This window comes from Chelon labrosus, assembly GCF_963514085.1.
Source record: "Chelon labrosus genome assembly, chromosome: 4".
NCBI classification, from domain to species: domain Eukaryota; kingdom Metazoa; phylum Chordata; class Actinopteri; order Mugiliformes; family Mugilidae; genus Chelon; species Chelon labrosus.
In genome coordinates, this window is record NC_140340.1 from 20,465,396 (window position 1) to 20,478,553 (window position 13,158).

A 13,158-nucleotide genomic window follows, 5' to 3' on the forward strand; every position below is an offset into this window, starting at 1 on the left:
ACCCGAGCAGGGAAGTCACAATTATTCATAAACACTCTGTCTTTGTTTCCGACTTTTTGGACATACCATGACCTGGATGACTGAGAACCTTAACAGACAGACTCTTACATTGTTGTTTTCGTTCTTTTATATGAAACAAAATGGAGACTAGGACTCAAACACGCCACAGTGTGCCTTTAACACAGGAGCAGCGTCACACCGTTTCATTCCTGAAATAAACACCAGCCCTGAAAAAAACAGAAGAAGTAGTCAGCCCGAGACATCAGGATACAGGAAGGGAAAATTAAACCATTGCACTTGAGCCTATAGGAGCCACCTGACAGTTTCTTTGTGCACAGACCTCAGTGTCAACAGTTATTTTTACCGAGCGTCCCAAACTGTCAGTGTGTTCCGTTGGTTATCCAGAGCAACAGGGGCACATTTCCTGGAGAGACGTGTTGCTGTTCAGCCTCTTAAATATAATCTCCCGGCACTCAGACGCAGTGTGGATGTGACTCGCATTCAGCCGGGCTGCAGTAGCAGAGGGATCCCCTATTAAAATGCTGCTTGTAATTATTGGATTATTGAAGAGTGGAGGAGCTGGTGGCCAATCTGAGCCCCTTCACACTCATGATCACAATCACAAACATCAATACTCTCCTCCCTCGGCTGCCATCCATTCTGCAGACCCCCCTTCCCTCAGCCCCTTTCCTCTCCTCTCCTCTCCTCAGACTGCTGAGTGGAGGAGGGAGAGCTGCTGGGAATCCCACAGTCATACATTATATAACCAGCTCTGTGCTGCAGTCATGGTGCTCAAGCTGTGACACTGATTAACCGGTGGCTGTTCTTCTAAATCTAGCAGCTCAACCTCCACATGGAAAATTAATCATTTTTCCCATCTACTTGAAGATGCCCTCTTTGATTTGGTTGCTGCACAAAGTTTTAAATGTCCTGTCAGTGTGTCGTTGTTAAGACATCAGGCTATCTTTGTAACATCCTGAAACAGATGAAGGTCAGGTGACTGAACTGGTGTCAGTGCAACACAATAATCTGAAAGTGTACACCTCCATCTCTTGCATTTAACAGTCAGAACAGGTGGAGGAGGTAATTTGTCCCTCAGACCAAAAGCTCTTCAACTCCTCCCTGTGAGGACCTAACAGGACTAAATCTAGGGAATTTGTAAATTAGATTTTCTCTCTCTCTCTCTCTCTCTCTCTCTCTCTCTCTCTATCTATCTATCTATCTATCTATATATCTGTTCTTGGGGTTTCCCTGGCATGCCTTTATGCTTTTTCTTTCTTTAACTGCGTATTGTTAACATACTTTCGGTATTGTTATTGTGTTGTGTTTTTATTGTATTTTATGTGCCAAATAAAATGAATGAATGAATGAACAATAAAGTTTAGATAGCTATGAAGACTGCAACCCCATAATATCTAATGTATTATATATACGACCAGATATCTCTCGATGATCTGCTGCTTTTTTCTTTTTTTTTTAATCTTTTAAAGATGCAAATTAACTTTAAATCAGTTGGTGAACACAGTTTTAACAGATTTATTGTTAAATATTCTTTCATATATTCACTGAACACCTCCACTTGCCTGTGTGTTTGTTTGTCCGGAGCGTCTCACAGCTCTTTTCATTCCTCTCCTGTCTTTGCACACCAAGTCTATTTTTTGCCTAAGGAGCTTACGTCTCTGAAGCATGAAATCCACTCAATAACAATGTATGTGCTGTACATAGAAGTATCTAGGTTTCCTGGCAGCTGACTTAAAATTGGCTTAACATTTAATTAAGAAGACTGCCGTCCTGCACCAATGACATGATAAGTTGACTGGGGTTGTGGCAAAAGTGAATCGGGAAGTTGTGAAAACAGAGCTTAGACAAAAATAATTAGGCTTGTTTTTTTTGTTTTCTTGAAGAGGCAAAATCACTTCTTTAAACCGGGGAGTTACATTTTCACTGGGAACATCTGTAGGTTGTGCACATTAAAAAATCCACATGATGATTCAGTGGAGGACTTCCGGTTGGTGAGCGGGATGGAGTAGCGGTGTTTTTCTAGGCTCCTGCCACACACTTTCTGTATTGACCACTATTCGTTCAAATCATCGCAATTAGCGACTGCATTATACTAATTAGTGCTTTAAAGTGTTTTGCCAGCCAGCATGTCATCCAAGCCAGGCAAGTCGGACAAGAAAAAACAAGAACAGGCGGCTACCGCTAACTCTGCTGTCGATAATGCTACCTTAGCTAGCATGCTAGCCGACCTACGAGCGGACCTGTTGACCAAACCTGACTCACTTTCTGTCAGATTCGAAAACAAGCTTGCTGCCATTGATACAAAGTTAGACGGGATACAGTCCACGGTGAATAATCATGAGCAACGTATCTGCGATATGGAATCTGAGCTGAACCGTTTGCAGCCACTAGAAACACGGCTGGCTTCTTTGGCTGAAGATAACGCAAAGTTGAAAGCTAGGCTCACGGATTTAGAGGGGAGAAGCAGACGGTGCAATGTGCACCTCATAGGAGTGCCTGAAGCAATCGAGGGTACCGGGCCAACAATGTTTTTTTCTAAACTTTTGGTTGATGTACTGGGAGAAGACGTGTTACCTTCTCCTCCGGAACTCGAGAGAGCCCATCGCGCACTCAAACCCAGACCAGCCGAGGGAGAGAAGCCCAGAGCAGTCATCATCTGTTTCCGCAAGTTTCAAACTAAGGAAGCTGTAATTCGCGCTGCCCGTCGGTTGCGAGGTGAGCTGAAGTATGATGGTAAGCCGATCTACATATATGAAGACTACTGCCCCGAAGTGCTGGACCAGCGTGCGGAGTATAAAGAGGTTATGCACCGGCTCTACACTCTCCTACTCAAGCCCTCACTGCTGTACCCGGCACGGCTGTTCATCAGGGCTGACGACGGAGGCAGACAGCGTTTGGACATGTGATTTTTTTCACATGAGATTTAAATTCCCAGATAAAAAATCCTTTTCTTTTTTTTCACATGTCCATCATTCCTATTCTAGAATAGACTTTTTTCTCTTAGATAACAGATTACTCTCTAATATACAGTCATGCGATTACCATAGTATTGTAATTTCAGACCATGCTCCTACATCATTGGACATACATTTTCCTACTTATAGACGTCCTCTAAAATCGTGGAGATTCAACTCACATCTACTAGCTAATGACCCTTTTGTTGATTCTTTAAGACCCACTATACAGTCATTTTTTGAAATGAACGACACCCCTGACGTGTCAATAGGCACTTTATGGGAAACCTTCAAGGCATGTCTAAGAGGTCACATAATTTCCTATACAGCTCACCTTAGAAAACTGACTATGTCCAGATAATCAGAACTAACACAACAGCTCCTGGAAGTTGATGACAATTACTCTAATAATCCAGACCCCGCACTCTATAAAAGGCGCCTGCAACTTCAATCTGAGTTAGATCTTTTAACTACAAATGAAACAGAACTACAAATGCTCAAATCTAGACAACGGATTTATGAATCAGGGGACAAGGCTGGCAAACTCCTTGCCCAGCAGGCCAGGGCTACAGCTGCCTCTAGACTCATCCCAAGTGTTAAGTCACCATCAGGCATCACCCTCACCGATCCAAAACATATAAATTAAACATTTACCAAATTTTATTCTGATCTATATGCATCAGATCATCCTCAGATTGACGTGGCCAATACGCTCAACAATACTGAATTTCCCAGAATAGATGAGGAGTTGATAGGAAGTTTAGCCTGCCCAATTTCACCAGCTGAGGTTGCGAACGCTATTAGAGCTTTACAAAGTGGCAAATCACCGGGTCCTGATGGATTTACAGTGGAATTTTTAAGAAATTTTCCCCACTTCTTTCCAGGGTCCTAAGCGATGTATATAATGAAGCACTGTCTGTTGGCCGACTCCCCCCAACCTTGACTAATGCTACTATTTCTCTTTTGTTAAAAAAAAGGCAAAGATCCTTCACTTTGTAGTAGCTTTAGACCCATATCACTGTTAAACGTGGATTACAAAATTCTTGCCAAAATTTTATCCCTTCGTCTTCAGCAGGTTTTACCAGGGATCATCTCATTAGATCAAACAGGCTTCATGTTAGGAAGACATTCATTTCACAACACCAGAAGACTTTTCAATATACTTAACATGCCCAGCTCCAGCACCCCAGAGGCTGTGGTGTCACTGGATGTGGAGAAAGCCTTCGACAGGGTGAAATGGAACTTTCTCTTTGAAGTGATGGACAGATTTGGGTTAGGCGCAGGTTTTATTTCATGGGTGAAATTGCTATATTCATCTCCTGTAGCGTCTGTACAAAAAAATTACACAATCTCACCCCCTTTTCAACTCCACCGTGGCACAAGACAAGGGTGTCCACTATCCCCTTTATTGTTTGCCATAGCTATTGAACCTCTAGCCATTTGGCTAAGATCTGAGCCAAAATTTCAGGGTATCCTTCGCCAAGGTACTGCACACAAATTGTCACTTTATGCAGATGATCTACTCCTTTACATATAAAATCCTTCCACATCTCTCCCAGTAGTCTTAGACATTCTAAAACAATTTGGCCGATTGTCTGGCTATAAACTCAGTTTTGGAAAAAATGAACTATTTGCGATAAACAACTTAGTTGGTGACCTTCCAGATAATATAGCTCCTTTCAAAAGAGTGGATGAAGGTTTTCAGTATTTGGGCATATTTATCACAAGGACCCTGGCAGATACTTTCAACAAAAATGTTGTCCCCTTACTTAATAAGGCTGAGGAGGACTTTGCTAGATGGTCAACTTTACCCCTGTCCTTAGCTGGCAGGGTGAACCTCATTAAAATGACTGTTCTGCCAAAGTTCCTTTACTTTTTTCAACATATTCCTGTACTCATCTCAAAAAAGTTCTTTGCTAAATTGGATAAATCCCTGTCAAAATTTATTTGGGCCAGTGCATGCATGCAGAAAAAGATATTGCAGCTTCCTAAGCAGGTAGGGGGTCTTGCTCTCCCCAATTTTGTGTACTACTACTGTTCTGCTAACATTCATAAATTGTTATACTGGACTGACGAATCTATCACCAATCAGCCTGCCTGGGTCCAAATTGAAATGTGTTCATCTCAGACCTCATTGAAGGCATGGCTGTGCTCTCCACTTTCTGTGTTAACCTCAGATGTAAGCACTAACCCAGTAGTCAACCAGTCGCTCAAAATCTGGTTGCAATTCAGGAAGCATTTTGGCCTGCAAAACTGCTCTATTTATGCTCCCGTGTTGCACAACCACAATTTTAAACCATCAGTTATGGACTCTGCCTTTCAATTTTGGTCTGAGCGTGGCATAACCTCTATTAATGATCTTTACAACAATGGTACTTTCATGTCCTTTACTGACCTGTCGACCAAATTTAAGCTCCCCCCCCCCACCTTTTCCGTTTTTTTCAAATTAGGCATTTTGTCCAGAAAAAATATCCTGACTTCCCAAATCTCCCCCCACAGACATTGTTAGATACTCTTCTTAGGATGAACCCCAATCAGAGAGGGAATATTTCACATATTTTTAGTGCCCTGGACTCCTCTACTTCAATCTTCCCACAACAAATAAAAAAACTATGGGAACAAGATCTAGGGCTAATTCTTGAAGAAGAACAATGGGACAACATTCTTAAGTTAGTACACAATTCCTCTATCTGTGCCCGACATGGGCTAATCCAATGCAAATTCATACACAGGATCTACTATACTAATCATAGATTGTCAAAAATCTATTCCAGTGTTGCAGACACCTGTAATAGATGAAGCCAATCCCCTGCCGATCTCATGCACATGTTTTGGTCATGTCCAAAACTGACAGACTTTTGGTCTAAAATATTTGATACCCTTCACACGGCCTACAATGTTGTGGTCGACCCCCATCCTCTCCCTGCTCTTTTTGGTATCCCATACACCAACACTTTATCAAGTGAAGGACAACACTGTATGGCTTTCTGTACTCTATTGGCTAGGCGTTTAATTCTACTTAACTGGAAACACACTTTACCTCCATCCTACAGCCGATGGGTCAAGGAAGTCCTGTTCAACTTAAAGTTGGAGAGAAAACTGAAAATGTGAGCATTCTGTGTTTCATGTGGGAAATATTTTTTTTCTCCCCATTTTCAATCTGTGGACCTATATTGCTGATGCTCAATAAACATATTGAGAAAAATAAAAAAATAAATCCACATGACTAGCATCAATAAATTTGTGAGATCAAACCAAAAACAGGCCTGTGTGAGATTTTAGAATAAACATAACAGATATAATATCACTGAATCCATCTGCTGTCTGTGAACAGTTAAGGAAGCGATATCGCAATCTGTATAAGCAATGTATAGTCTATATTTATGAGATCATTTTGTAACTATGGTAACATGTAAATGTGTCACCACATGGGTGGAACAGAAATTGAGTTAAAAGACTGATGTTTCCACAGAGGAATATTATTGATATTACATCCAGTAATGTTACAGGAAAATGCCATATTTCTAACACCCTCAACTAATAAAGCGTAAAATCAGATATTATCAGAGCTATAAATAAGTGCAGCATTCACCTCTTATTTATTTATTGAGTGTAGTTTCATTCATGCCATCTCTTTTGCGGACACAGTCAATTCAGCAGCACAGGATACTGCAGTGTTTCATCACTAGCCCCCTATTGCTTTTATTACTGGCTACATGTTTCCAAAACTTGAAGGCGACAACACAACTTCATGTTTAAAGCCTTTGGTTTGGGTTGGTAAAACCAGTGTGAACATGATCATAACTAAACAGAACTAAAGAGCAACAATGGATAATTTTATAACTCATGCAGGAGTGTCACCATGATTAGATTTCCCTTTCCAGCCTTTATGCTAAGCTAGACTAGCCATGTTGTGACTCGAGCTCCTTCAAACATGTGTAGTAGATTTACAAAAAGTTTATCTCTGAGTGTGGACTTTTTGACTTTTCACAATAGGCACAGGGGGAAAGGACAGGTGTATTAATGATGGCATCATTCCACTTTGTGTAGATCCTGCTTTTGTGAATGCTTGACTCTCCTCATGCCCAGTAGACCTTTTATATGGTGTACCACAGGGATCAGTTCTTGGTCCTATTTTATTCTCTATTTATCTACTGTTGGGTCAGATAATCCACAGACATAACATACATTTTCACTCTTGTGCTGACAATACACAGCTTTATGGGTTAAGGTCAGGTAGTGACAGATTTTCTTGTGTATTGCCTAACTGTTTGAAGTGGTTTGTAGCTCTTAATAGCCTCCCAGCTAATCATAGCTTTTGTAGTTTTTTCTTTTGAGCGATGACTACAGACTACTGCCACCTGCTGATTCGAAGAGCTATTTCTTTTCTTGAAGGTGCAGAAAATGTATATACTGTATGAGCTGGCTGTTGGCTGTAGCAATGTGTTCATGTGTTTGTGAATGAGTCTGTACCTAAAAACCAAGTTTTTTTATTTTATTCAACCTCCCACAAACTACTTTTGATTTGAACAAGAATCTTGACAACCTCTTGACTCTGAGCTTTCCTTTTTTGACTTGCAAATCTCAACAGTAACTAAATCCTGCTTTCTCCACTTGATCTGGAAACAGTCATCCATGCATTTTATTTTCACCACACTGAGGCTTTTGCAACTCCTTGTATTCATCTCCCTTTGCTAGCTTTTTTATCGCATTTTTTTTCTCTAGTTCTTATTTTTTTTTATCTGGTTGTATATTTTACCCTGTCTTTTTTTAAATGCAGTTTACATTGATTGTGTGTACATTTTTTCTTGCTCTGTAAAGCACTTTGTAACCATGTTTTGAAAAGTGCTGCACAAATGAGTCTTATTATTATAACTGAGCCATCACTGTCAAGTCAAAATGTCACCTGTATAAAAAAGAAGAAAAAATATATATTATTTCCCTGACTCTCTGAAAGCCTCTGACAGTGCAACACTTTAGCTTCGCCCCAGCTTTAATTCCACATTCAGACGTAGTGGTGGTTTATGAAGCTCTGGCCGAGCGCCGAGTCTCACTGAGAAGCCAACAGCAGACAGGATGGAAACCGATGGAAGGGGTTAATGTATAGGAGGCTTAGCGGTGTGGGTGTGAGGTCACGGCTATAATCAATACAAAACAGTCGGAGAAAGTTAGAAAGTAGACGGAGAGACGTGGAGGGGGCAGGTAGAGAGGAGGTGGGAGACAATAACGCTCAACTGATTTGAATTCTATTCATAATTCTCTGCTGGGAGGCTGGTTAGCTGAAGGCGGCGGATGATGAGAGATGCAATGAAAGAGGGGGAGAAGGTGTGGGAGGAAGAGAGAGAGAGAGAGAAACAAAGGGAAGGACAGGATGGGATGGAGTGTTGAGTCTCTGAGGGGGAGGGAAGCTAGGAATTAAATGCAGCTCGGCTTCAAACACAAAGGTAGAGAGACAGATGGAGTGAATGAAAGACGGACAGAGAGGGAGAAAAAGTGTAGGACAGAGAGAGAGAGAGAGAGAGGGAGCTGGTGTCTCTGCTGTGTGGCGGTTTGGCCGCTGATTTACAGCAGCTGCTCAGTTTGATTCCTGCAAATCAAAAACAAGAACATGAGCCATTATCCTCCACACACAACACACACATGTACTTCTGTCCAGAGCAGTGGGTAGAGGAGTGTTACAGTCATGTGATCACTGTTACAGGTTACTGGTTACAGTCGAGAAGGGAAGTGTTTGGACCCGGGGAAGAAGTGTGATACGTGTGTGCTGTTGCTTCCATATTAATGCACTTTTATATTTAACTTTCATAAATCGGTTTGAGTAAAGCATCTCTGTCATGCGTCTTTATTTTATTCGACCCATTAGTATCTCTTCACCACGTATTGACTTCCTCATCCAGTTATATTTTGTTTAGCAGTTGGGCTAAATCAGGATCACTTTATGGCTCCTCTTTTATTTTTCTCCCCAGATTTTTCTTTATTTCAGATTGTTTGTCTCAGACTTTCAAACCAGAGCTCTGAGAAAACGCTGCCAACAAACGTCCTGACTGTGTGTTATGATTTAGAGTTTTATTCTGTTTTTGGGTTGTGCTTCGCTGTTTTTGTTTGTAATCTGTTGCGTTCTTGTGTTTCAGTCACTTCCTGCCCTTGTGATGGTTTGATTGATCTCCCCTGTGTCTTGTCACCATCTCCTTCCTTGTGTTAACTTAGTCCATGTGCTCCTCCCTCATTGGTCTCACCCGTCTCTCATTATCCAATCAACCCTTTGTATATAACCTCCTCTCTCTCCCTCCACTTGGTCGTCTGTTTCTCTTCACGTTTGCCCACCTGTTTTCCTCCGTTTGTCTTTTTGCGTTTTTCTGAATAACTTCTGGTTCCATAGTTGTTCGGCTTCTTTTGGTTTGTGGATTTTATTTTATTTTTTTGTTGGACACTGCAACTTATTTTGTTCTCACCTACAGAAAGTTTAAGGTTCACCCTGCCTCGTTTCACATGTGCCCTGCACTTGGGTCTTCCTCTTCGCCTTCATGACTGTTATATTGTTCACTTTACACTGAAACAGCATCAGAAAGGTGGTAATTCAACTGTATGATCATTATGGAGGATCTAGTTTATGGTGCGGCTAAACTGGATTGAATTCAAAAAGTTAATTCATCATCTGTAACTGCCGGGTCATAGGAAGACAAATAACCGCTCACACTGATGTGCACATCTACAGCCACTTTACAATCACCAGTTACCCTAACGAGGAAGCACCAGGAGAAAACTCAGGGAGAACATAGAAGCTCTGCACAGAAAGGCCCCGGCCAGCCTTCCTGTTGAGAGGCGTCAGTGCTACCACTACAGCCCCGTGCCACCCAGAAATGTTTCTGTTATTTAGCCTGGCACTCTGACTGAAATGGGGTTGTCAAAATAATAGAAACAAGTGTCGGTACAACACAATACAATTCAATGATACTACAAACCACAGCCTCCAAAATAAAAACAAAAGTTGAATCAACAGCTCTCTGTTATTTGAAAAGCAATGTTGAACACCAGAACCTTCATTTAGTTCAAGACTGTTACATTAGAATGAATTTATTTTCACTGGCGTACCTAATGAACTGGTAAGTGAGTGTACATTGTAAAACAAACTAATACACACGGGTTGTCTTAGGTATAAATAAAACTGAGTTGTTCCGAAACCTTCTGCAGACTTCCATGAGCTCAGAAGGTTTGGCCTAAAAGAGGACAGGTATACATTTTAATATGTGTTAAAATGTTTTGGACAAAAAAAGTCTAACATAAAATATTTGCCTAGAAGCCTTTAAAACTTGGTGACATTTTCAAAATTAGATTTTGAACTTTGAAAACTTTTATTTTGGATTATGACATGATATTATTCCCATATATGTGGAGCCACAGTTCAAGTGAAGTTGTCTTCACATTATACAATTGATTCCTTTGAGTTAATTGCATTTTTTATTTTTTTTTCCTCACATGCAGTTATGTGTTAAAGTAATTTGTCTCAGCTGTGCAGTTTTATTTGTGTCAGAATGCTAGGGTATTTAGACCAGGGCAGTTTTATAGATAGATAAAGAGACAATAAATAAGTGGATTTACTTTTTTGTTTTTTCATTGGAGAAAATGAGCCGGAACAAGTTTACATAACTTTTAGCTCTGAAGATGAAGAGTGTTGAGGCTTGAGTGTAGGGTGGACCCAAAATGCAGAGAGAACGGTTGGCAGGTTTAACAGGTTGGCAAGTTTATTTTCAGCTTTCTCAAAAAAGCAAAAAACTACAAACTCAAAAAGTCACTTAAGTTAGCGGTGCACAGCAGGTGGTGGCGACTGGAGGCTGGTGGACAGCAAGGAACCTGATGCAGCTTGACAATGGAATCATCTGACATTAGTGTCGAGGGTGAACCGGGCTTTAATGGTGTGGTGATTGCAAGACGGAACTCAGGTGTGCTCTGCAGTGATCCTAATGAAAAAGTGGGCCAGCCACGCCTCCGAGCCACCACCTGCACTGCTGGAGAAAAAAAGAAGGAAAACCTGAACATGGCCACAAACTATATGAACATAAGACAAAAACTCAAACCATAACAAAGAGGAAGCTAACGAAAGTGACCATGAGGTGGAACTGTTTCATTCCAATACGATTTTCAACAAAGTTTCAGACCACAGTAATCTGCGGGACAGAGAAAAGAGTAAAGCTGCTGAAGTTGGTCAGTTTTTACCAACTGAATTATTTTATGTAGTTATAAAATCTGCATGGAAGCTGTAACCTGTCAGATAGTTTGATGTACATTCTTGATGAGCATCAATACAAGCTAATATTTATGAACCTTGGTCAAGACCATGAGCTCAGAAGGTTTGGACTGAAAGAGGATAACAGATGTATCTAGTAATTAATCATATGTGGAGCAACTCACTGGACAAAAGGAAGCACACTGACTACAGTATAGAAGTAGTGTTTTCTGTGTTCACCGTAAACACGACCCCATTTAAATGCAGCTAAATGTTCTCATTTTCAGGATCTAAAACTACAATAGAACAAACTCATTCAAGTTTTTACATTTTCTTTAATTGCAGACCTAAATGTCACAATGTGATTGTGTCAGTGCGCACACACTCACACGTGGACACACACACACACACCATATGCGGGTATAAAATGCTGGGTTGTGTCTGGTTGTCATAAACAAGCAGAGCCGTTGGAGCTGCTGAGAGTCTAAATATGGACGTTGTGAGCTGGTCTCTGTTAGGACTCCTGTATAAACATCCAGCCTTCACATCCAACACACACACGCACACACACACACACACACACACACACACAATCAGGACCTGATGGAAAATCCTCAGCAGTAACCTTCTCTAGTAAACTGTGTTCTTGCTTTCTAACAACCGTCAGGCACAAAACTGTAGATGATTTACAGTTTGTTGCTGCAGTCAAAATGAAACATCTTAGAAAGCTCTGAAACACGTTCATGTGTTTCCGCAGGAAGAACTTCATGATCAGTTTGAAGGATGTGCAGCAGTTTACACAGTGCTCAGCTGTATTTCATTCCACAGAGAGCTCCAGCGTCACTGATACTTTACTACTAACTTGTCTGTTTCTGTCTTTTACTGAGTCCTAAAGGTACACTGACCAGCCATAGCATTATGACCACTGCCAGGTGAAGTGAATAACACTGATTATCTGGTTATCATGGGTCCTACTATCAGTGGGTTGAACATACACTGCCAGGCCAAAAAAACTCACCACCTGGATTTAACTAAGCAAATAGGTATGAGCCTCCTATTGGATTATTACTGCATGGGTGATTATCTTTCAGATGGCAACAAGTTATTTAACCCCAACTGATGCAATGAGTAGCTTCTTATTTCTTAAACAGCCTTGTTGAAAGACACATCCCGTGGTCATGGAAAAGATGTTAGTCTGTTTGAGAAGGGTCAAATCATTGGCATGCATCAAGCAGAGAAAACATCTAAGGAGATTGAAGAAACTACTAAAACTGGGTTAAGAACTGTCCAACGCATTATTAAAAACTGGAAGGATAGTGGGGAACCATCGTCTTTGAGGAAGAAATATGGTCGGAAGAAAATCCTGATTGATCGTGATCAGCGATGACTGAAACATTTGGTGAAAACAAATTGAAGAAAAACCACAGTAGAGCTCAGGGTTATGTTTAATAATGAAAGTAAGAGCATTTCCATAAAGGGAACTCAAGGGATTGGGACTGAACAGCTGTGTAACCTTAAGAAAACCACTAATCAGAAGCTTGACTCAATCGTATTGCCCTTTGTGTGGGGTTACAAATCACACAGGATATTCAAGGCTCACTTTCAAAAACCTTCCAAAAAGGGTGGTCTGGGACTGCCTGTTTTTAAACACTACTACTGGGCAGCCAGCTCCAGGGCTCTTACCTACTGGAAGTGTGAAAGTGTTAAACCTGAGGAGAACCCTTTGTGTTCCTCACTTCCTGTTCTTTTGTTTTCTGACTCCGCCCCAGTAGCCAAATTAATTCAACGAAACTTCACCGCAAAGAACTCCTTGCGAATTTTAAATCAGATAAAAGTGGCTTGCTGGGTTCCCAGTGTCTCCATACATGCGCCCATATGTAAAAGTCATTCATTCCTGTCTGCCTGGTTGGATGGGGGTGTTTGAGATCTGTACATTAACGGCCAGTCAGCATCATTCAC